We start from the raw sequence: 27,373 nt of genomic DNA, 5'->3' as shown, positions 1-27,373 counted from the left end.
GATTTTTTTTTTAGAACATTTTTCAAAATTTTTAGGACATTTTTCAAAAAACATGGCTCAAATATAAAGGATTTTTTTTTTCTGCTAAACAAGAATGTAAACACAACCAAAACTTTCCATCCGATTCAATGCATAGTCAATCAGATATAGTTTGAAAGTTAAGAACCTGCCATGTAAATTCTCTGTTTGTTTCATAGATCTATGAGAAATAATTCATATAAAATGTACAAGGCGTATACACCACAGAGGCCTGGGAGGATTAACCTCATGAACGGTTTGGTAATGACTTGATTGGTGAAGTCAAGTGGGGAAAACACTGTTCAATGTTGGGATCCGTGCTGGGGGAAGCGGTGGTATGTACTGTCCAATAACAAAGAGGAATGTAAAATGACCATTGGGACTGTGGCTTCTTCACTGAGACTTTAATTCTTGATGGCCTGAGGCACAAAACACATTCTGATGGGCATGTGTAAATCCACAGCATGCTGAAATATTCAACAGTTATACTGCTTGTTCTCACAAGAGACACGCATGTATAACCTTGCCTGCTACTTTATTAATTGCAGATGTTTTCGCACCATCTGTCCCTCAAACTGTATGCATTTCTTTGTGTATCTCACATGACATTAATTAGGTGCATTTTATTGGGTTAATTAACATTACAACAATGCAACAGCTGTGTATCTAATAGCAACTGAAGCTTTTAAATGTGAAACAATAAGGGCATTTATTTTTACTTTTTTTATTTTTGTCCACTTCATGTACATTGAAAATGGCATGTATTGACTTTTTTAATTTTTACTACCTTATTTTTACTAGTTTATTTGCTCACTTGTTGGATTACCTCACTGTCTCATTAAGGATGCACATTGCTTCATTCTGTTTAACTCTCCGGGGTCTTTGGGTATTTTCTGAATTTTTTAACCTTTTATAACTTTTAAACTCTCCTTTAAAGGCTCTTTATATTACATGATCTTCATATGTTTCACATCAAAATGCTCCGTTATCTTCATCACTACTTTCCAAAAACCGCTGCAGCAGCTTCAGCAGCTGTAAACTCTCTGCACGCCATTTCACGTGTCTCCGATATGGACTGAATGAAGAATGAAGGGTTTCCGGCGTGATGGTCAGTCCTTAGTGGTTTCCTGAGCGTCCATTGGTGAGTTTCACACAGAATGTAGACGGACACACAAATCCACCAGTTCCACACGGTGAGAGGCAGATGACGTGTATCTCAGCCCCTCTTCATAGGCTCATAACTCCGGATGTGAGTCTCGTATGATCTCGTGATAAGATGGAATGGAAAGGGCGACTCTACAGATTCAGGAAGTGTTTGAACTGGATTTCTGAGCTGGATCGTCACAAAGACACAGACACAGATATAGAGACAGAGAATCTGATATGCAGGTGAGTTCATAGACCCCAGTGGACTGACTGAACCCATCATCACCACCTCCTATTCTACCTCCCAGTTGCATTCATGAAATGTGGCGCCATTGATGTGCGGCACCACTGTTCAGTTTCTTAGCATGCCACACACCCACTCTGTAATGTAGGGGCTGAAGCAGAGAGTCTCCCCAGAGGGGGGGAACATGGCGCACTCATTAAATTAAAGCTACACCGATCAGGCATAACATTATGACCACCTCCTTGTTTCTACACTCGTTGTCCATTTTATCAGCTCCACTTACTATATAGGTGCACTTTGTAGTTCTACAGTTACAGACTGTAGTCCATCTGTTTCTCTGATACTTTGTTAGCCCCCTTTTACCCTGTTCTTCAGTGGTCAGGACCCCCATGGACCCTCACAGAGCAGGTACTATTTGGGTGGTGGATCATTCTCAGCACTGCAGTAACACTGATGTGGTGGTGGTGTCTTAGTGTGTGTTGTGCTGGTCTGAGTGGATCAGACACACCAGTACTGCTGGAGTTATTAAACACCTCAGTGTCACTGCTGGACTGAGAATAGTCCACCAACCAAAAATATCCAGCCAACAGCGTCCAGTAGGCAGCGTCCTGTGACCACTGATGAAGGACTAGAGGATGACCAACACAAACTGTGCAGTAGCAGATGAGCTATCGTTTCTGACTTTACATCTACAAGGTGGACTGACAAGGAAGGAGTGTCTAATAGAGTGGACAGTGAGTGGACACAGTGTTTAAAAACTCCAGCAGCACTGCTGTGTCTGATCCACTCAGAACAGCACAACACACTAACACACCACCACCCATATCTACTGAACCGTGAGGCCTATGGTGAAAATTCTTGCTTCTCCCTAATCCTTGGTTTATTCTCCAAAATGCCCCATTGCACATATTTAGCTTCGTCCCCATATTTCCCATCATAATTGGCAAAATATGTGACATTTTTCTACTAGTTTATTTTTTTTTACCACTACATCTTTGATCATGACATTAACACAGAACAATAGTGATGCAATAGCCAAACTGATTCATATGAAAGATTTAAGTAATATGCTGCAATACCATGAGACCAGTATGGGCTGGGCGTGCTTTATTTACCATTAGAGGGCACTAGATCAATACTGACAGAAATCAATGACATCTGAGGAAATATTTGGGTCATTTCATTCGAGGAGCGAGTGTGAGGGAAAAAAGAGAAAATTGATCCATTAAAGTGTAATCACATCCTCACATTCCACCAGTTGGGGTCAAAATGTTCTCACATTTGTGTGACTGGAGAGACCTTGAGATGGTATTAAAGATAATTATCTCAAAAATTGAGTTTCTGAAAATGATTTGTGGGAAAAGGCGAGTGGTAGATGATGATAGATACATGGTGCACCTTGTAAACGGGTTCATTTCTTCAGCTGAGACATGGGAAAACACACATGGGTGCTCAAGTGAGGCAATCACTCATCAGAGCAGTCTGTTCAGCTGACTTTGCTTATCGACCAGAAGGAGATGCCTGGAAGGAAGGCAGAATCAGAGTGAAGATAGCTTAACACGTCAGCATAGACCAACTGATGTACAGCCCGAGGCAGGCTGACCACAATCTCCAACAAACACAAACACGGTTATGCCTGTGTGAGATTGTTGGGAGTCTCTGGCTTGTTTGTTTTGTCAAGTCTTTTATCTAAACACTATAAAGCCAAATAGCATCATTAGGATGTTGGTGTTTGGTGGAGAATGTTGGTGTTTGGTGGAGAATGCTGGTGTTTGGTGGAGAATGTTTGTGTTTGGTGCAGAATGTTGATGTTTGATGAGATTGTGTTTGGTGGAGATTGTGTTTGGTGGAAAATGCTGGTGTTTGGTGGAGAATGTTGGTATTTGGTGGAGAATGTTGGTGTTTGGTGGGGAATGTTTGTGTTTGGAGATTGTGGTTGGTGGAAAATGCTGGTGTTTGTTGGAGAATGTTGGTCTTTGGTGAAGAATGTGTTTGGTGGAGAATGTTGGTGTTTGGTGGAGAATGTTGGTGTTTGTCACAGAATGTTTGCCTTTGGTGGAGAATGTTTGTGTTTGGCGGAGAATGTTGATGTTTGATGAGATTGTGTTTGGTGGAGATTGTGTTTGGTGGAAAATGCTGGTGTTTGGTGGAGAATGTTTGCCTTTGGTGGAGAATGTTTGTGTTTGGTGGAGAATGTTGGTGTTTGGCGGAGAATGTTGATGTTTGATGAGATTGTGTTTGGTGGAAAATGCTGGTGTTTGGTGGAGAATGTTGGTGTTTGTCAGAGAATGTTTGTGTTTGGCGGAGAATGTTTGTGTTTAGTGGAGAATGTTGGTGTTTGGTGGAGAATGTTGGTGTTTGGTGGAGAATGTTGGTGTTTGGTGGAGAATGTTGGTGTTTGTCAGAGAATGTTTGGTGTTTGTTGCAATGTGATGATGTGTGTTGGTGTTGGAGAACAGTTGCAGAAAGAAGCTAATCTTACAGAATGTTGTGTTTGTCAGAGAATGATCAATTTTGTGGAGAATGTTACTGTTATTGTTTGTTGAACAATGTTGGTGTTTAGTAGAGAATGATTGGGAGAGAATGACAGTGTTTGTTGGGGAATGACAGTGTTTGTTGGAAAATGTTGGAATTTACTGGAGAATTCTGGGATGGTTAGCTCTGGAAGTGCCAGTGATAAAGTGCCTTTGCTGTACTCTTGTCCATTACGGCATGTTTTCAGCCAGGGCTTCATACATTACACTTTAATGGCAAACCTCTCAAAGTGGAGTCAAGGCCAAGCTGTCTGAGGGAACAGAATAAAAACCCTGAATGTGGACATTAAGGATTAAATCTCCATTTGTAGTCCAGCTTCCTGCTGCAATGCATCAAATACTGGAGGACTGGAGGAGGAGATGGAAAGAGAAACAGAGAGAAAGAGAGTGGTGAGAAGATAAAGCTGTGGAGCTGCTTGACTGGGATCAAATAGGCTATCATAACCCAGTGGATGAAGGCCTTTTACTGTTAAGGTGATTATGTTTAATAGAGATTTCAGAAAGCAAAATATGCAATTAAAAGGAATTCTTCAAATGAACTCAAGCTTGACTGAAAGAAAGAAAGAAAGAAAGAAAGAAAGAAAGAAAAAGAAAGAAAGAAAGAAAGAAAGATGTTTTTTTTTAATAATGTGAATGTAACCTTTTTTTGCATTGTGTTAAAAATTATGATGACCAAACCAACTAAAATGGTTTGAACTTACTTTGAGTCGTTTACAAATTAAGAACGTTTTAAAGTTACCATTTGGGAGATATGAGGTTTTGCTCAGACAGCGACGATATACATACTTACATACATGTGGGACATATTCATCATTACATAATTTAAAAACACCAGCTGACCTTTACATCATGTGGAAATTTCATAATAAATGAGCCAATAGAAATGCTCCATGCTTCACTTAATTTCCAATAAAAGCAGCCATTATGTTCAAGTTATTCATTTCTCAGGAGATATTTCTGATAAGATTAGCAGAAATTTACATATTGTTACTGATATACTGATTAATATCTATCTATCTATCTGTCTGTCTATCTGTCTGTCTATCTGTCTATCTATCTATCTATCTATCTATCTATCTATCTATCTATCTATCTATCTATCTGTCTGTCTGTCTGTCTATCTATCTATCTATCTATCTATCTGTGACTATCTGTCTGACTGTGTATCTGTCTGTCTGTCTGTCTATCTATCTATCTATCTGTTTCGAACTTTTATAAGTTTAGCTATTACTATTTTTTTATTTGAATGTTTTTAATTATTAAAATGTTAAAACATTTTAAAAACAAATAAAGTAAATAGTAAATATTATTTATTAGTAAATATTATTTATTAGTTTGTTGTTTGTGGTTTTTATTGAATGCTGGGGTTACAGCTGTCTGTGTGTCCAGGGACACACTTTCTCTCTCTCTCTCTGTATCTCTCTCTCTCTCACTCTCTCTCTCTCTCTCTCTCTCTCTCTCTCTCTCTGTTCTGCAGGGAGTCTGAGGTTGTGTGACAGGGTTGTGGTGAGTTTGAGCTGGAGGTCCACTTGGGGGGATCGGAGACAGCCATTGGCTTCAGACACATGCACTCCATGGCCCTCTGCTCTTCTGAATCTGAATCATGTCCAGAGGGACTGGACACACTCCTGCAAGTGTCCACTCACACACACACACACACACACACACACACAAACTCACACACTGGCAGCATCAGTGAAGAGACGCTGTAAGAGTGACCGTGGCAGAAGGCAGTGAGTGCCCAGAGGAAACTGTAGAGATTTATTACCCATCATACTGGAATAAATGGCCACCATCTTCACCATGCAAATACCTGCCACACTAAATCACCCTCCGGCCAAGGGGACGCATACATCCCCCTCACTAATCTCCACAACACTGAATCAATCACAGCACACCGCGTATTTACCTACTCCACATGTTCTGCATGATTCAGGGGCCGTGAGATGGCAGGTGAAAGAAGAACGGCAGGATTTCGCAACAGGGTCGTGACGTGCCGCACAAACAAAAGCCCAGCTTAGCTAGCGTCCAAGGCCTGCTTCCTTACCAGCTGGCACTGACACACCGGCCACCAACACGGCCCCTCCTCTCTCTTTGTGTGTCTGTGTGCTTGTTTTCATATATTTCCAGGACTCAAATATCAAAAAAATAAAAAAAATAAAACAGAAAAAGTAGAGCTGATCTACCTGCAACATGCTACATGATGCTTATTAGTTTAGCTGCGTAAATGTTTAGTTTTAAGCCATTTTGTTTAGTGCAATTAAATATATATATATATATATATATATATATACATATATATATATATATATATATATATATATATATATATATTATATTTTGTCAATTTAAGGCAAAATCTTTTTTTTTATTTTTTTTTACCATTTTTAACTTTTTTACAACTGTTGTAAAATTTTATGATAAACAGACCAATAGAAATGGTGCATTAAAATCAATTACAATTTAAAAATGGTGTTCTTTCTCCTGTAAAGTTACTGTTTTGATAATATGAGGTTTTGTTACAACAATGTTAATATACATATTTATACATTCATAATACATGTGGAACATTTTCATCACTACATAATTTGAAAACACCAAATTTCTAAATAAATGAGCCAATAGAATTGGTCCACGCTTCACTTAATGTTCAATAAAAGCAGCCACTTGCATAATAAAGGAGAAGGATAAAGGAACGTAAGTGACACCAAAACTGCCCCCATCAGATAAACAGCACTTAAAGCTTTCATCTCGGAGAGAGAGGAGAAAATCAAGCTGCTTCAGATCTGAAAACATCCACAGGCGCTGTGGGTCTGAAAGGATGTGTAGCTGTCAAGAAGAACCTCACTGAGAAAAGGAGACGGATACATCAAACAAAGAAGCTGAACAATGGACTGACCACCAGTCCAGCCCTCAACACCACTGAATGTGTTTGATTACTTCAGAAAATGATCAACCAGCTTCTAAGACTGAACTTTGGAGGTGTGTCTGCAGATTCTTTGAGGAACTGAAAGTGAGTCTACTGAAAAGAATGGAAGCTGGAATGAAGGTACAGATTGTTTATTTCCTGGTGAATAATGAATACTTATTGGCATTTTACTGCAAATTAAATAAAGGATGGGTGGTCTCTGACTTTTGTAATGTGTATACAGTATAATACATATGGGACTCCATGAGTCAACACTGTATAAAACAGGTTGTGTGTGTGTGTCAGTAGAGGACACAGCTCTGTAATGGATCACACTGTGTATAATGACAACAGTGCTGACTGTGGTCCTTCATTAGCCAGAGCAAATAAAGCCTGCAGTGATTGGCATTATTATGCGCTTCATACCCTCCCAATAACAAACACTGGGCTTCCCCTGATGCCAAGGACCGCACACTGATCCTCCTGCAGCCTCTAATAATGAGGGCCTGGTTGCAAATGCACCGGCGCAAGAAGGCCACAGCTCTGCCGCCAGTAGAATTTGTTAACTCTGGCTGTGATTGGATGCATTAACACCCAATTTACCTCTTTTTTCAGTTTACCTCAATTATAATCATAATTATTATAGATTTGCACAAAGTGTAGTTGAGATTTTGGACACTTACCCATGAACCATCGCTCTGCATCTCAACACAGAGATGTTTACAGGTGTTTTCACAAACATTAAATGCTTTATTTTTTTTCTAATTATATTTATAGTTATATTTATTTTGATGCACATATTTTTACATATTAGGTTGGAAAGCTCATTTGATTTACACAATATGGAACAGTAGAGCATTATTTGTGTTTCCATCTTACTAATGTTACAACTAGCCCCTCTGTCTCGTCACACTACGGAGTAAGTTTAAATGTTTGCACCGCTTTCAGCAGAATTGTCCGTAAACAGTAGATGCTCCAAACAAAGTTTTAGCGTATTATTTCGCAGAAATGTGTTTCTTCATAAATATATATAAAAAATCATCAAACTTACTTAAATTACTTAAATTATTTGCTTTTTAATTTTAGTTGCATAAAATTTTATAATTTTATAATAGCATATATTTAAAAGTTTGTGGTGGCTTTTATCTTCTTTTTTCAGAAGTTGCAAAATAAAGCTTCTCCATTGCAGCTGGCCTAATGCTATATTGCTTTTACTCAGTGTTATCAACTACTTACGGAGTCCCGCTGGTGACATCCTGTATAAATAAAAATAATGCGTAGCCACGACTTAGTAAAGCATGGGAACAAGATAATTAAGTCGTGGCCACTGCTTAGTAAGGTATGGGAATGAGAGGCATGATCTATATATGATCAAAAACTAATAAACAAACATTTGACCAGCTTCCATGAGCAGGATGAGCATATGGCACCAAAACAGGACCTACTTGTGAACCGGATCTAGAATGTCATCCATTGAGGAGGAGTCACTTGCAGGTAAGGCAGGTCAGGGGAGGTAATGAGCCGACGCCAGGCTGAAAAGAGATTTAATTACCTCAGGAATTCTTTCCCTACTCTGCGAGAAGGAGAGAGGAGAGAGGGACCCAAAGAAAAAGAAAATGAGCCCTACAGAGACATCCAGTCCAGGATGAGTCAGAGACTGAGGAGAATTCGGCCTAATTATATTTTACAGGGTGGCCGAGCAGACCAGGGCCTGGTTAGCACAGCACCAGCACAGAACCTCCGCTACATTAACAAGCGCTGCCCTGGCTGGGACAAGTGATAATTATCGTCACCGTGCCCTCAGAGAGTGACAAGGACTAGCTGCACTCAAGGGCACGTCTCTAATGCAGCGGAGAGGAAGGAGCTAGCCCGCTAATTATGAAGCTGAGAAAGCAAGGACAGCTCCTGCCACTGTTACAGCACCGAAACGGGCCAGCAGCCGGATCTGCCTGCAAAAATCTACACTCATCATTAGACAGAGAATACTCTTAAAGCGATAGTTCAGCCACAAATCACTTTCACACAACTGCCCCCTTATCACAAGAGCAGTTGGTCAGCCAAGTCATGTTTGGTGTCGGTAGTTTGCTTCTTTACTTTGCACTGGAGCTACAAAGCTAATGTAGCTAACATGAAATAAAAGCTTATATCTCACCAATTAGCCTAATTATCGCTTACTCGCCACAAATTGTGTTGTTAAGTAATCTAAACAGTACTGTCCAAAAGTCAAAGATCATCATTACACAAGAGACTCAACAACTTAATAGATTATCAGCTGTGTGAGTCAGTGAGTCACTCTGTACCTTTATTCCAGCTTCCATTCTTCTCTGGAGACTCACTTTCAGTTCCTCTAAGAATCTGCAGACACACCTCCAAAGCTCAGTCTTAGAAGCTGGTTGATCATTTTCTGAAGTAATCAAACACATTCAGTGGTGTTGAGGTCTGGACTCTGGGGTGGTCAGTCCATCGTTCAGCTTCTTTGTTTGATGTGTCCGTCTCCTTTTCTCAGTGAGGTTCTTCTTGACAGCTACACATCCTTTCAGACCCACAGCGCTGAGTCGTCTTCTCACAGTGGAAGGATGGACAGAAACACCTGTGGATGTTTTCAGATCTGAAGCAGCTTGATTTTCTCCTCTCTCTCAGAGATGAAAGCTTTAAGTGCTGTTTATCTGATGGGGGCAGTTTTGGGGTCGACCAGCTCTTCCAGGTGGTTGTTAGGAGTCACATTTTCTCTGGAGCTTTTAATCAGTTTTTGCACTCTGGTTATGGAAACTCAGTCTCACCAACTGTGATTTAGAGCTAAAAAAGTCTTCAGACATGACAAATGACAGGGATGTGAGATCAGGTTGGTGTTTTTAAACCCCTTTTGTCCAGAAAGGACAGTTTTAAGCTTTACACAGTTTGTGCACAATGGCATATCAATCATTTAGAGCTAATCAAATAACACTGTTAATTTTAATAATAATTTAATAATAATTTTATTTATATAGCACTTTTCATGCCGGTGGCAGCTCAAAGTGCTTTACAGACAGGTGATAAAACATAGTTATAGAAAAGATCATTAGTGCTTAATTAGAATCAGAAGAAAATGAAGAAGATTAAATTACAAGATAAAAACCACGAGACATTCAGTTTTAGTTAAAGGCTAATTTAAAGAGAGACGTTTTTAGGTGCTTCTTAAAAGTGACTTGACTGTCTAATAAAAGGTGGAATTGAGTTCCACAGTTTAGAAGCAGAATAACTAAAAGTTTTTTCATAATAACTGAAAAATTGAAAATTTTTCGACATCCACTGAGAAATATCTGACACACAGCTGGTTAGTCTGTCTACAGAGTCTTGATCTTCAGAAGGAACAGAAACGTATAACTGGGTGTCGTCAGCAAAGCTATGAAAATGTATACTATGTTTCCTAATAACATCACCTGGAGGTAGCATGTGCAAAGAGAAAAGCAAAGGCCCTAAGACTGAACCTTGGGGGACTCCACAAGAAATGGCAAATCGTTTTGATGAATGATTTCAAAGTGAAAACATGAACTGTCTATTACTTAAATATGATTTACACCATTCTAAAACTGTAAAATCTTAAGAAAAAAGGGGCAGGGGATTCTGCATGGAATACTATTATCTGTAAACATGGACAAAATTATGAAAACAACTCAGGCTTAGAGGTGTGTGCTAATGTGGTTTTTAACTAGTTTTCCTACTTTAGTCCATATTTATACATAGCAGTATGTCAAGCAGTATGAGAAACCACAATCAAATCTATTAGAGATACTGAACATCTCAACACAGTTTGAGAGAAACGTGATTATTTACTCATGCAGTTAGCACCATGCTATATGCTGCCATTACGTGTTAGCCTCATTAGCCTCAAAGCTCCAGTGCAAAAGCTAAAGAAGCAAACTTTAGACACCAAACATGACTCGGCCGATCAACTTTTTAGATTTAGATTTAGGTTAAGGGGTGAAAAAGTGGTGGAATTTGATTTCTGGCCAAACTATCGCTTTAAAGATTGCAAAGGAGGCCGGTTGTGAACTCGGATGTTCTGCAAACGCTTCTATTTCTAGACGTTTTTTTTCGAGGCAGATTTCACAAGGCAGCAGCAGTTTGATAAATGCCTGACGGTGCTCTCATGCATCTCTAAAGCGATCTTAACCTTGACGCAAAAAAAAAAAAAAGAAAAGAAAAAAAGACGACAGTCTCAGTGTGACAGAGTCTCCTGGTAAGTGTTTCTATTTTCATCTTTCTCTTCCTCCCTCAAGCTTCTATCTGTCTCTCTCTCTCTCTCTCTCTCTCTCTCTCTCTCTCTCTCTCTTTCGCTCTATCACCAGACCCCCCCAACTCACAGATGCGGAGGAAACGGTGAGGCTGTTACGGTAACCTAGCAATAAGCGAAAGGAGGAGGAGTAGGCTGAGCAGATGGAGGAGAGAGATCAGTATTAAAACATGGTTAGTGGCCGGTGACTTCATCACTTCTGTTTACTCTGAGCCGTTTCCAATAAAAAGGAAAAACAACGGCTTCCCCCCACACTCTTCACTCAGGGTGCTGTGTTTCTGAGGGTAATGGTGCTCGGCCCTCGGGAGTCCAGAGATATTACTGCCCTTTTTAATAAAAGTAATTACTATTGGTGTCAAAGTTAAAACATTATTAACACAATAAATTATCAACACTATTATTATTATTTTTTAAATAATAATTATTTTTTAATGCAGTTAATACATTTTCCTAATTTGACCATTTAAACCAGCCATAGCTCCACATAGCTTATTCAAATTTGCCATTATGCACAGCATTATGGGATATTACACCAACTGAGAGCTAAAAAGGCATAAACATTCTACTAAAAACATGAAGTGCTTTTATTCTGATGTTTCAAGTTTTGCTGTTTTAAAGACTTTTTAAAGGTTTAGATATTGACAGAAATTATTGTTTATTGATACAGCCGGATATTTAAGATATTCTGTACATACACAGTGCAAAACATGATGAATATATTTGTTGAATTATATTATTTTTTAAGTAACACATTCACAGGCCTGATAAAATAAATTTTTAAATATGTAAATTTACAGTGAATTACTGTCTACTGAGCTGCATTACTTTTACAGGAGATTAATGTATTTTATTTTAATATATTAAAATTAAATTAGCTACATCACAGTGATCTTATGGTGCAGGTGAAATGTGGAGTCACAGCTGTTATCTTACTATTATTTACTGTTAATACGGTTCAGTAAATTACTGTAAAAGTAATGCAGCTTGCAGCCTAGTAACTAATAGCCATAATTATTAGTTAATTAATTATTAGTTTATTTAGTATGTATTAAGTAAATGTAATAGAGTACATGTAGTGCAATTTTCCACCTTAAATGGTGTGGCACTACAGGCAGTAAGTATTTAAGGTGGAACAGCAAATTTAAACTAGAAGGGGGGCTGTTCATGAACAAACTTCAAATTGGCTTGACAAAGTTGTTGCTATGGAATTCCAAGTGGTTGCCAAGGTGTCGCTGGGCTGTTGCTGTGGTATCCCAGGTGGTTGCTAAGGTGTTGCTAGGCCATGGCTATGGAATACCAGATGGTTGCCAAGGTATTGCTGGGCTGTTGCTATGGTATCCCACGTGGTTGATTAGGTGTTGCTAGGCCATTGCTATGGAATCCCAGGTGGTTGCTAAGGTGTTCCTAGGACATTTTTTTCCACACAATAAAAAATAATTATTTTTTATGAATTATTGAAATCAATAAGCACATTCTAATGAAGCTTATTTTGTCCACTTATTTAGCTGTAACACAATGCATTGCTTTTAAGTCTTTCTTTAAGGTCAAATTTGACCAAATAAGACAAATGCAATAAATCACAATTAGCAACACAAAGTAATGTGATTGATTGCAATTAATTATCTTAATTGTTTGTCAGCCCTAGTAATTACACAGACACATGATTAATTACCTAGTTAGTTACACCATTAAAGTGCTTCTTCAAGGGTTCTTTAGTAAAGGCACATTATATATACAGAAACATTTATTAAATAAACAGTTCTTTGAGTGGCTAATTGGTTCATCTCTATGATGGGAAACCTGTAGTATATGTTTCCTTAATGAACCTCTTTTCTCTCTATAGCACCAAAAACATTCTGATATTGTTACAAGTCAATAAATCCCTTTTTTGTAAAGAATGTAAAATATTAAATGTATAATATGTCTGTGTAATAATAATAAGATAAGAATTCAATAAGAAGTTATGTGATATTTATTAAGTTGCTGTTTATTAATGTATGTTATTATGAAGTTGACTTTTTTATAATATTAAAGATAATTTTATCTAAAATTATTAAGCTAAAACCTTGACATTTGTCGCTAAGATAAAGTAAAATAAAGAAGATGTATGAATTTATTTGCAAAATAAATAATAATATTCAGGAAATTCAATTCTGTTGAAAAAAGCACCTCAGGTTTCTCCTCATGAAGCTTTTTGGAGAAGGAAACAACTTCTACAAGAACTTCATGTACTTACTATTATTCCAAAATGTGTGACGTAGTTCTGTTTTCTCTGAATAGGTGTGTATTTTGACCTGCAGTGTAAAAAGCTCACTATGTAATTGAGGGTTAATTACATAATTACATTTTAGTAGAAAAGCAAAATGACAATTACAGCTCTACACTTGTACGGGATGAAAATGGAAACTATCCACACTCGCAGTATTAAATTGCTACATGTGGAAGTGATTCAGTTTTACTGAATGGAAATCTTGGTGCTTTCTGCCCTGCAGGCCTCCAGTGTGGATACATCACTACAGTAAAGGACACAGTTCACGCTATACTTCATTTATTTCATGCCAAACACCCACCGGATTGCTGCTGTACTTAATGACGTGGAAAGCTATATTTCTCTTTAAGGAAACGCGTGTGTGCGGTTTATACGCTTAGTCAGGCCGTGCAGCCATATGGCTCTCAAATCAAATCAGCGCAGTAGATGTTTACTGCAACATGCTATTTTAGGTATGTTTGAGTAAGTTCAAAACATTTAAAGAGAAAGCAGGACAGCTTTGTGTTGGAAAGGCAGATTAACAATGACATTCAAACAGAACCATCCATTGAAATATGAATATAAACAAAAGTACACGAAACAAAAAATAACATAGGAATTTTTTATTACATTTTGTTGTTTTTTTTAGAAATTGCAAGATGTTTTCATGAATGTTGAGTACATATTTCTATAAAAAAAAAAATATGTAAAAACATATAACCCCCCCCCCACTGTGATGCCGTGACAGAAAATCAGACGCTTGCGGATGAAAAAATGAAGGTGGTTTATTAAGCACAAACCAACCGGAAGCAAAAGGGCACAACTCAAATCAAAGTCAAAAACACTGTCCAAAAGTCAAAACACAGACCTGTCAGAGCAGCGAAAGTACCAAACGAAGCGAAGGTCAAAACACGGCGTATAATCAAACAGGTAAATAACGCTCAGCAGGTTTCTAGGAAACAATACCTCGCAAAGATTCAGACTAAAGCCCGGGCTTAAATACTGCTAACTATCTGTCATATGATCATATGCACAGGTGAACATAGTTAGTACTGAGGGGATTGAGAGCGCTGATAGGTTCGGCGGTGAAAGTCCAAAGTCACATGAGACCCCATTGAATTCTGGGCAATGGAGTTCTCTCCGGAGCTGGATTCTGAGTGCGGATGTTCAGTCATGTGATCTCCCAGAGGATTCTGGGAGATGAAGTCCATGTCTTCCATAAAGTTGACCGAACACACACACACACACCACCCCACACAAGCCCACCCTAAGAAAGAGATAATGAAGAAAAACAAACTTCCACAGTCCACTAAAACTGGGCAGTACTGATTCTATACATTACACCTCACCTCATTAGGTTCCCACATGCACTACATGCCATCTGGACTTAGAGGGGATTTCCATTCTAAAGATTACGGACCGTTTTATATGATATTAATAGTTCAGGAGGCAGATGTTCTATGAATGGTCTCCAAATTTAATTAAATAACAGGTTATTTCTTCTGAGTACTGCAGCTATTCGTTCATGAGGAGGTATCCTAGGGTTGGGCAATATGACAAAATATTGGGACACACCACCTAATTACTGAATTCAGGTGTTTGAGCCACACCCATTGCTAATAGGTGTAACATGTTAAGCACATGACAAACACTGGCAGTAGAATGAGTCGTATTGAAGAGCTCAGTGACTTTAAACATGCCTCGGTCATAGGATGCCGCCTCTGACACAAGTCAGTTTGTGAAATTTCTGTCCTGCTAGATCTGCCCTTGACAAATGTAAGTGCTATCGTTGTGAAATGGAAGCATCTAGAAGCAACAACAGCCACCAAGTGCTGAAGCGCACTGTGCCTAACCTCCGTCAAGTCACTCACTAAAGAGTTCCAAGTTGCCTCTGGAAGAAACACCAGCAAAAGAACTGCATGTTAGGAGCTTCACGGAATTGGTTTCCATGGCTGAGCAGCTACAAACAAGCTTCAGATCAAAATGCACAATGCCAAACGCTGGACGGAGTGGTGTAAATCACACCACCACTGGACTCTGGAGCAGTGGAGACGTATTCTATGTAGTGATGAATCAGCTTCTCTATCTGTCCGTCTGATGGACGAGTCTGGGTTTGGCGAATGCCAGGAGAACGTTACCTGCCTGACTGCACTGTGCCAGCTGTAAAGTTTGCCATTTTGCCCACCTCTAAAGTATCCTAAATAACAGAAGAGGGCGTCTCTCTTAACCAATGATTAAAAATGCATTTCCAAGCTAGAAGTAACACTTTGCCGAGCAGTTTGTGGTGCAAAGAGGATAGCAAGAGTGTTTTGCAGGGGAGGCCCAATAAAAACAAGACCTCTTTTTTGTTTTATGTTTAGAATTCTGTCAGTCACCTGAATTTTACATTTCTGAAATCTCAAAAGTTCACACTACCAGAAATAATGAAAATACGTCCCAGAGACTGTGTGCCTCTTCACACAGAGAGGTGAAGTATTACCATCAATTTTATTTAGTATCACTGGTGTTATATGTAATCCGTGTATCTTTCATTGTGTTTCTCTCAGTCAGTGTCAGGAAAACTACTTCTCATGGACTCTACACTCTTAAAGATGATTCTTTAAGGGTTCTTCAGTAAGGACAACAGTTCTAAATAGAACCATGAGCACGCAAAGGACCATTTGCATGCCTAAAAGTTTCTTTGCATGATGAAAATGTTCTTCAAATTAATGGAGAATGTGTTGTATATGGATTTATTTAGCACCAAAAAGGGCTCGGCTATTGTGTACCAGCTTGACATTGTGACAACTGAAGAACTCTTTTTGGTGCTATATAGAACCATATACACATTCTCCATCATTCTGAAGAACCATTTCACCATGCAAAGAACCATTTAAGCATGCAAATGGTCCTTTGAGTGCTCATGTTTCTGTATAGAACCACTTTGAAGAACCATCTTTGTAAAGACTGCATGGCCTTTTGACAATCAGCATCTATATATGTTACTCACATCCCTCTCCCATTTGTGAACCGCACTATCCAAGCTTTGACATGATGAACCCTGAGAAAGTATGAATAAGTAAACATTTTGATATAAAATGAACTGCATTCTTAGAATTAATGAGAAAATTTTCTACCTCACTGTCACAGTGTGTCCAATGATGACTTCAATTTTGAAGTAATATAGTGGCGAATTTGCAGGAAACCATACCAATCTGGCTTTGGAGTATCACATTTTTGCTGCAGCTGCTGTAACAACATTACAGTGTTGTCCTGAAAAGATCCCCTCACACGTGTTCCCTTAGAATGCCATTCACTATAAAATTTAGAGGTTACACCAAGGAAACAATATGGATTTCTACAAAAACTTTATAATATATATATAATTAGCATATTAGAGTATACAGTATAAAATCTACAGTATGCCTATACAATATAATTCATTTTAGCTGATAGCATTGTCTTCAGCTCACAAAAAACAAAAGAAAAAAGTGAACATGTTTTATATGAGCTGGTTTTGTTATTACATTACTGTGATACTAATTCAAACAGGATTTCTATTACTGAGGGAAGATATTTCAGCCCAGAATTATTATTCAGCAAAGCTGAACCACTACAGTGGTTGGCTGACATTTGAGACTTATTTCAGGGGGGCAAACCACCTCAGTCAACTATATATTAAGTATAAAACCTATATTTAGCAAATAACCTCTATTTACCAAAGTATAAACGATGTCCTACCTTAGCGAAGTGCAGACGGCACCACCACATCTCATTTTTACCCACTGTATGTGCCTCACTGTCACTAGTGCACCATGTATCTGTTGGTCTACTTCATTGAGGAATTTGAAAGGGATATGAATAATATTAGAGCACAGTATGAAGGAGAATGTAATTGGATGATTGAGGCACTTCAAACCACACTGTGAAATGACCTGTGAAATTTTTCATAATGAATCAGTGATTGGCATGTTTAAAGTGGAAAAAAAAGAAAAATAATAAGAGAAAAAATGTAGTCAACAGACATGTGACCATCTACAGGTAGAGGAATAGAGGGATATAAAATTGTGTTATGATCAATGTGACCTTTTCACTGATGACAACTTACTGTAAACAACAGTCTGTGGCTACTACTGATGTTTCAAATACCGAGGAGAAAAAATCAAAACAAACTGTAACCAATAACATTATTTTTTATCTCTTTCACTTCTTCACACATACACTGTCTATCTGTAGACACGTAGACTAAAGAAGTTGGCTCGTAATCCAGCTAAGTGTTTTATGACTTCTCATTTACCTGCACTGTAGGCCTATGTAGGCATCTTCACTCTGTATCTACTTACTGTATCACTGTATATTATGGATTTTTGAATTATGTCTAATGTTTAATTTAATACACTTTTAGCCAAAATCTTGTGACAGCTTCAGCAGTTGCCAACCCCTAGTTATTTTGCAGAGCGAGTAACACCAGAGCCCCCCCAGGTCTTATAGATAATGGATGTTTACTTACATATTACGTTTACAAACATTCTGATTTGGTCTATAAGGCCGGCTCACAACTTATGAGGTTTGATATGATTGGCTGAGCTGTATAACACTATTTTCTCCAATGCTAAACAGCAGCTTTTTCCTTTCATGTCACATTAGTAAATCTCAGATAGCTCAGTCAAAGCAGTGCTGGATTCGCGCAGCAGCAGCAACAGCGCCTCCTCCAGTTCACCCCCTGCTATCACAGCACTTTGTGAATTTGTATACACAGTGGCACAGTTGAATACAGAAGAATTAATAAGAAAAAGTACCGATAATTTATTTAAAAATAGGCATAGTGACACACTTGGTAGTCAGTCAGCCAAGACATGTTTAGTGTCCAAAAAATGGACAAAATTGCATCACATAAATAAAGGCAGTAGCAGCAGCACTGAAGCCTGAATGTTGTCCATATGTCATCCATGTTTATAGATAAGAGTGAGTCATACAGTGTCAGAAACCACAGAATCAAGTCTATTAGAGATACTGAACAGCTCCACGCAGTTTGAGGTGAGTGTGTCAGGCACTTAACATGCTAATTGGTGGGGTATAAGCTTCCATTACTTGTTAGCTACATTAGCCTTATAGCTCCAGTGCTAAAGCGGAAGCAAATGTCAAACATCAAACGTGACTTGACTGATCGTCTACGTTTGTGATAAGGCTGGAAAATGTGCAAATTTTGATCGTTCACTGAACTATCGCTTTAAATCTCCTCCAGTTAAAACGGAAGCAGGAGCTTAAACAGGATCATTTTCAGTCTCCATATCAGCACGATGATCTGGATATTAGATAATGTTGTAAAGTATGAGAGAACCCCGCGGCGCTGCACATTCACACAGGCTCACGTGTTGCTTTTGAGCTCGACGTTTCTATTTCACCAAATCCCTCAGCTGGAACACATGCAGTCATCACTTCACTAAAGAGCGCTCGCTTTTATTGCCTCGCTCAGCTTCTTTTTTCAGGCCGTGCTCGTGTGTATGTGAGCGTGAGCCTGTGATTGTACGAATAAAAATGTTTTACTCTCTTTTTATTTATCAGTCGAGTCATTTTTTCCGTCTTTGCATTCAATTCAATTGCATTGACTTTTTGCTTTGTTTTTAATCTTTCACTCATGTTTATTGTTCTTTTCTCTCTCTCTCTCTCTCTCTCTCTCTCTCTCTCTCTCTCTTTCTCTAAAACCTCTTAATGTGTTGCTTGTGAGATGTTTGGCATGACGTGGTTACATTTTGTCTTTTATTTGTTGATTTTGATGTTTTCTCTACTGAATAAGGTTTTGTCTTTTGGTTTTCTCTGTATTTTATGTGTGTATTTTGTATATCATCAATGCATACTTTTCTGCGTCATTGGAGCGTGGCAGCTGTCCTTTACATTATGCCAAAATCTCTGAATGGATGAATGGATTATTAGAAAAGCTCCAAAATGTAATAAAATATCTTCATGTTAACTTACATTAAACACTGAAAGTAAAGAACATTTTTGGATTCTCTCATAAACATAACATTCACTTACACCGATCAGGCATAACATTATGACCACCTCCTTGTTTCTGCGCTCATTGTCCATTTTATCAGCTCCACTTACTATATAGGTGCACTTTGTAGTTCTACAGTTACAGACTGTAGTCCATCTGTTTCTCTGATACTTTGTTAGCCCCCTTTTACCCTGATCTTCAGTGGTCAGGACCCCCATGGACCCTCACAGAGCAGGTACTATTTGGGCGGTGGGTCATTCTCAGCACTGCAGTAACACTGACGTGGTGGTGGTGTGTTAGTGTGTGTTGTGCTGGTCTGAGTGGATCAGACACAGCAGTGCTGCTGGAGTTTTTAAACACCTCAGTGTCACTGCTGGACTGAGAATAGTCCACCAATCAAAAAAATCCAGCCAACAGCGTCCTGTGGGCAGCGTCCTGTGACCATTGATGAAGGACTAGAGGATGACCAACACAAACTGTGCAGCAGCAGATGAGCCATCGTCTCTGACTTTACATCTACAAGGTGGACTGACAAGGTAGGAGTGTCCAATAGAGTGGACAGTGAGTGTTTAAAACTCTAGCAGCACTGCTGTGTCTGATCCACTCTCACCAGCACAACACACGCTAACACACCACCACCACGTCAGTGTCACTGCAGTGCTGAGAATGATCCACCACCCAAATAGTACCTGCTCTGTGAGGGTCCTTGGGGGTCCCGACCACTGAAAAACAGGGTAAAAGGGGGTGGTCAGTCCATCGTTCAGCTTCTTTGTTTGATGTGTCCGTCTCCTTTTCTCAGTGAGGTTCTTCTTGATCAGCTACACATCCTTTCAGACCCACAGCGCTGAGTCGTCTTCTCACAAGTGGATTATATTATATCTAACCTCCTCAGAAACATCTCCTGAAAAACGAACAACTTGTACTTCAAGCCCCTGTTTTGACTGGACATTGAAAGGTGAACTCGGACTGAACGTTTATTTATTAATTTATTTTTTTATTTGTGAGGGTTTAGTGAGTGAATGTGTGTAAGTAGGGGGTCTGCATCTGTGTGTTAAGGAGACAAAGCCAGCAGCGGTCTGCATGGTGAGCTCTAGGCGGTATAGCAGGCCGAACATTTGTGCGTCTTTGATCCCTATAGTGCGTGTTTGCACTCTCTCGCAGGGGGGCTTCCGCGAGCCGGTGGGATTCCTGCATCGATTTCCATGTAGCTGTGTGTTATCGGGGTAAAAATGTGTGTTAAAGTACAGAAACGCCCCAGCATGCTGAGACTGGTGTGAGACCCCTGAGCCCACCTCTCCACATGAAAACACACATGGCCTTGTGTTTAATGAGATAAAACTGGAGCAGACAGACACACAGACACAGTCACACACAGAGTTTAGAGCAGTTTGATGTGCTTGTGTTCTGTTCCTGCTGCATTTGTGCTTAATATCAGAGTCACCTGGAGGGACGATCTTCTGAACAGAATGGACAGTTTTTTGGTCAAATTTTAAATATAAAGCAATATTATTATGGTTAAAATGATTAAAATGTAAACAATTATTTTAAAATACAATTTTAAATAATCAGAACAATTCATAATGTTAAAAAATAAGATATTCCTCAAGTATTTTACATTTTTTTAATAATCATGAGCAATATAGCACAATAGTGAGTTTGTGTAACGTTTGAACCGAAAGCAGACGCTCACAGTTTGAAAACAAAAAGGAAGCTTTACTTGGGGAATCAGGGATGAGCACCGTAGTCAGATAACGAGCATGGGTCACTTCCAGAACACACAGCAAGATGAGAATGGCTACCATAACAAACAAGGGCAAAACAAGCAAAGGGTCAAAATCACAAATCCAAATAACCAGGCAGAAGTACAAAAGGGCAAATCCAAAAACAGAGTCAGAGAAAATGATAAGAATAAAGTCATAACCAGGAAAACCATCAGAAAGAAAACGCTCAGTAGTTCCATAAAGAAAGCAAAACCTCGCAAAGATTCTAACTGAAGCCCGCCTTTAAATACTATCTAAAACAGCTACAAAGCATTAGTATTCAGGCGAACTTGAACGATGATTGGAGGATGAGGATCTCTCTGGAGTCATGTGACTCTGCTGAGGAGTCTGGGAAATGGAGTTCGTGTCAGAACGCACGTGGGAACTAGCTCCGTCTGATGAGTGGCAGTTTGTTTACTTACTGATCTTGTTTATTGATTTCAATGTGTCTTCTGTATAAAACCCTGATGCTTTATGGTGATTCCAGTATAAAACCCTGATGCTTTATGGTGATTCCAGTGATTACTGCAGTAAAATGCGACGAATGTGCTTGAGATTACTTGGATCGTGAGAAGTAGAAAAACATGCAAAACCAACTTCTAAGACTGAACTTTGGAGGCGTGTCTGTAGATTCCTTTGAAAAACTGAAAGTGAGACTCCTGAAAAGAATGGAAGTAAGTGTAATAAAAGTAAAGAGTGACACAGTAAATACTGAAAAAATATATTTATTAAAACGTTTATGTTCAGTATGTTTTCTGCTTTTTTATGCTGATGCTAAAACAATAATAATTTGTACTTAACAGCTGTTTTGAATAAAAAAAAATAAATAATTAAAGCAAGGCCTATGATTTTTTCACCATGCTGTGTATGTAAGAAAACCCTCCTAATTACTGAGTTGAGGTGTTTCAGCCACACTCATTGCTAACAGGTGTATAAAATCAAGCACATAGCCTTGCAGTCTCCATAGACAAACACTGGCAGTAGAACTGAAGACATCAGTGACCATAACCCCTTAAATGGCCACCAGCAGGCCCAAAATTTCATTACACCCGTCTGTAACCTAAGAATAGCTCAGCCAGTTTGCACTGAAGTCCCTGTAGTTACAGAATAGGCCATAGTATGTAATAAGCTTGAGATTTTAAAGGGTTAAACATGGCACTCCCATAGGATGCCACCTTTGCCACTAGTCAGTTTGTGAAACATCTGCCCTGCTAGATCTGCTGCCCTACCAGGTCAACTGTAAGTGCTATTATTGTGAAATAGGAGCATCTAGGAGCAAAAACAGCTCAGCCACAAAGCAGCAGACCAAACGAACTCACAGAGTGAGGCAGCCGAGTCCTCAAACACATAGACTGAAGAGAAGTGCCTATTCTCTGTTGCATCACTGAATACAGAGTTCCACACTGCCTCTGGAAGCAACATCAGCACAAGAACTGTCTATTAGGAGCTTCACAAAATGTGTTTCCATGGCTGAGCAGCTGCACACCTAAGATCACTATGCGCAATGCCAAATGTCGGCTGGAGTGGTGGAAAGCGCCGCCACTGGACTCTGGAGCAGTGGAAACGTTCTTTTCTATCCTGTTTTTTAAACATGTTCATGTTTATTTTGCTAAATTGAGAAATGCATTCTCTCTACAGGATGCAGAAAAGGTAGCTCATGCATTTATGACTTCAAGGCTAGATTACTGTAATGCCCTGCTGGCTGGATGTCCCAGCAAAAGCCTTAACAAGCTTCAGTTAGTCCAGAACGCTGCGGCCAGAGTTCTTACTAGAAGCAGAAAGTTTGACCATATCAGCCCAGTTTTATCAACCTTACACTGGTTACCAGTTAAATTTCAGATTGATTATAAAATTCTCTAAAAGCTCTAAACGGACTCGCCCCTCAGTACCTGAGTGAACTTCTCTCCCACTATGAACCATCACGCCTACTTAGATCACAAGGTGCTGGTTAACTATTAGTACCTAGAATTAATAAAGTTACGTCAGGGGGGAGAGCTTTCTCATACAAAGCCCCCCAGCTTTGGAATAGTCTTCCTGTTAATGTTCGAGACTCAGACACAGCCTCAGTGTTTAAGTCTAGGCTAAAAACTTACTTGTATAGTCGAGCCTTTGGTAATTAGTTTTCCCTGTCGGTTCTATACCTGCCAGAGTCTCCGCTGCTCTGCTAACACTAATCTGTGATCAGTCACCCATTACAGAACTGACTCTCTGTGTGTTTTCCCTTTCTTTCTTTTCTTTGCCAAGTTGAACACCTGCCCATCCTGTGTGTCTGATGCTGCTGCCTCTTCTGCCTTGATCGGATGCCCACTGCTCGCCAGCCCTCTGGACCGGCTTGACCACCATTGAGCTTCATGCTGTACAATGCCGTGCAAACCTCACCCTCACGAACTGACCCCACTGATGCTGCTGTTGCATAAACTAAACTAATCAAATTAATAATTTGCTCCGCCTGTTTTCCCCGTTTTTGTACTATAATACTTTATACTAACAATGTTTACTATCCGGTGTCGACCAGAGGAGGATGGGTTCCCCTTCTGAGTCTTGGTTCCTCTCAAGGTTTCCTCCTGTTTCTCTTAGGGAGTTTTTCCTTGCCGCTGTCGCCACTGGCGATGCTCATGGGGGCTCGGACCCGGATTTCTTTCTGTAATGCTGATTTCTTTGTAAAGCTGCTTTGTGACAAAACTTTGCTTGCTTGCTTCTCTGGAGTGATGAAACACACTTCTTTATCTGGCAGCTTGGTTTGATGGATGCCAGGAAAACACTACCTACCAGAATGCATAGTGCCAACAGTAAAGTTTGGTGGAGGGGGGATAATGAGCTGTTTTTCAGGGCGCCTTAGTTCCAGTGAAGAGTGATGTTCTATGTGATAATTATATGCTTCCAACTCTGTATCAGCAGTTTGGGGAAGAGCCTTTCCTGTTCCAGCATGACTGAACCCCAGTGACTCCATAAAGACATGGTTTGTTGAGTTTGGTGTGGAGGAACTCCAGTGGCCTGCACAGAGCCCTGACCTCAACCCCGCTGGACACCTTTGGAATGAAATGGAACGTCCATTGTGAGCCAGACCTTCTAGTCCAACATCAGTGTCTGACCTCACGAATGCTCTTTTGACTGAATGGACACTAAGTCCCACAGACACTCTCCAAAATATTGCGAAAAGCTTCCCCGAAGAGCAGAAGCTGTACTAGCCGCAAAGGGGGGCAACTCCATATTAATGCCCATGGTTTTTGAATGGGATGTCCAACAAGCTCAGGTGTGATGATCAGGTGTCCACAGACTTTTAGCCATACAGTCTGTGTTTTGTTTGTTACCCCATCTCTCAGTTAATTTTCTCAGCTATTACTTGTTTCCTTTTTAGTGTTTATACAGTGTTTTTTTCACCTTGTTTACTACCCTGCGTTGTTTGTTTCTACACCATACACTGCAAAAAATGGTACCTTGTCAAGTAAAATGATCTGAAATATAGTCAATAAATCTAATATTTCTCCTCCTGAGATTGTTTTAAGCTTAATTTAATTATTTTAAGAATATTTAACTTCTTTCCAAACATTTTACCTGTTTTAAGTGATTTTATTAAGTAAAATTATCTCACTATAGTGGCAGATAATTGTGCTTTGTGATGGGGTCAGTAAATCTGTCCCATCACCAAGACTGTGAAAGGACACCGGGGCAAAAAAGGGGGACAATGACTCGAGTTAAACTTAAATTATTGTAAAATGTACATAGAAGAAATACTTACCTTGTTCTGTCCTGATCCTCAGGGGAGTGCGGGCGCCTTCCAGGGCTTCCCTTATACTGGCCGGTAGAGCCCACGGCTGTGTGTAGAAGGGGGGAGGTGGGATCCGAGAACCTGTGGGGAGAGACAGAAAAGGGTTAGGACTAAATTAATATAAATGAGTGTGATTACCGGTAAAAGGAAGCTTCTTGTCATGCGTATTATTTGTATTGTGTTTATTTGCCTGAAGTTGTTTGGTTATTGATTGTTTTGTGTATCCCCTCACTAGCCCTGGGAATGGTTTGGGCTAACCAGATGGGGCGGGGCTAGGGTGTTAAAAGGGGGGTGAAATTCATTTGGGAGAGGAGAGAGGATGTGTGTATATGGCCTTGCGGCTGCCGGCACACCCTGGCTGACGCCTAGCCAGGAATATCCGTGGTGGACTGCTTAGATGCTTGGACATAATCAATTTCTGTCTTAGTCTTTTTAGTTGCACTGCAACCCGTTTATTTTATGCTTTCACTCTTTTCTTTCACTTTTTGCGTATAAATAAAACATCACGTATGTGCAAGTCGAACTTTGGAGCCCCGCCTGATCTTTTCCAGGGGAACTCAGCCTCTGAACCGTCACACTACACATAAACTAGGGCAGTCCTGCGATCCCTACACCCTAACATTCCCACGTGCTTGTTTTAAGAATGTGTCTGAAACCAGCAAAATGATCTGCCACTATAGTGAGATAATTTTATTTTATAAAATGATATAAAACATTAAAAAATTTTGGAAATAGACTAGATAATCTTATAATAAGTGCACAACTATCTCAAAATGTGGAACGTTAGATATATCGACTAGATTTAAGACCATTTCACTTGACAAGGTACCATTTTATTTTCAATGTATTTTGTTGTTTAAGTTTGATTTAACCATTTTTCGTTCAATGTTTGTCATTTATTAAACAAAATTCGAATAAATGCATCTAGTCTGACTCGGCAGCCCACGCATTACAGCATTTGCTAGTTATAATATTAATGTTATTCTGTGGGATTTTCAGCTTTGTTTCTTTTATGTTAGCTTGCAGTTGATGGAGCATGAATAGCTGCTTATGAATTGTATAGGTTCCTTTACATTCTGTTAATACTGGTATATTTGCTGTAGGGCCATTCGACTTTGGATCCTGTAACGTAGACACTGCCTCAGAAAGCTGCTTAAACTCTGCCTTCCCTCCGTGGAATCCAAATGCACTCCAGCTTGAAATGCTCTGGCGAAGGCCTGTGCAGTAAAATATTTTGCCTACGGTGAAAAAAATGAATCTTTTCACTTGCAAAATATTGATAGATTAACCAGGAAAATTACTAACATGTGTTCATGGAAGATAAGCTGTGCATTAACAGCAACTCACTGCCTCTCTTAAATGATTTTTCATAAACGTTTCCCCTCTTAAACACTCTTTTCATGGACTGGTTAATGCAGAGAAGAACTACAGTGAAGGTAAATTGGTCTTTATGCACCTTACGCATCGTGTGATAGAACAAGGCTGGTCTTTAAGCTGCGGTGTCTGCTTTGGCCATGACTTTGCTTTCTATGATGTATAGTGACAAAACAATTTCAGCTCTGTCTTTGCAGAGCAGTAATTCATACATATATCTCCATGATCCAGTAATGTCCTACATCATGCATGCTATTCTTCCAGTCTTCATCATATCACTTCTCCAGGGTGAAGTCGATCAGCTTATCTATAGATACAGTGCTCAGTCAGTTTGCTAATGCCGCTAGCACAGGTCAGTAATCATTGTATGTATGTCCAGGGCTAGCTGTGAAAAATCTGTGAAAATCACAGTGTCTGCCAGTGGTGTCAAGGAGCAAAGAAGAAAGAGAAAAAGGAGGGGAAAAACAGGTGGATTATCATGCATTACCCTCACTGGCCACTTTATCAGAAACCCCAACTTTATAGCTCCACTGTGCTGCTGATGCAGTTTGTGTTAGCCATCCTCTAGTCCAGTGGTCGGCAACATGCAGCTCTGGAGCCACATGTGGCTCTTTTACTGTCCTGTTGTGGCTCCACAGCAGAATCAGATTTGTAGGTAATAATAAAATAATCCTCCTTTACAGTAAAATAAAGCTCTGCTGATCGTTCAACACAGTTTAACAGTAAATGGTCTTAAACTCTGGAGTTAGTGTAGAACGGCTAATTCACCCTTTAACCCTGAAGGTTGGTTCCAAGACTGCTGGTCATCATAGCAATGCAGTCTTGCCTAGCTAGCAGCTAACAAAATGGCAAAGAGAAAGATTTAAGATGAACATAGACAATTCGGGGACAAATGGACTTATTTGTGTTTATAATCACTCCAGTTGGTTTCCTGATATGTTTAATCTACAGCGAGAAACTGACAAACACTAAAAAGTCATGAGGCTGAAATCAGTTTCTCATTCACCAGCTTCTTTTTCAAATTTTCCCATTCCCCCTTAAATGGTGCAGCAGTTACGTTCTGGCACCTCAGGTACCATTTAAGGTGGAACAGGAAAATTCGAACAAGAACCTGGCGAATTA

This window comes from Colossoma macropomum, unplaced genomic scaffold, assembly GCF_904425465.1.
Source record: "Colossoma macropomum unplaced genomic scaffold, Colossoma_macropomum, whole genome shotgun sequence".
NCBI classification, from domain to species: Eukaryota; Metazoa; Chordata; class Actinopteri; order Characiformes; family Serrasalmidae; genus Colossoma; species Colossoma macropomum.
Note: the sequence above shows the minus strand (reverse complement) of the source record.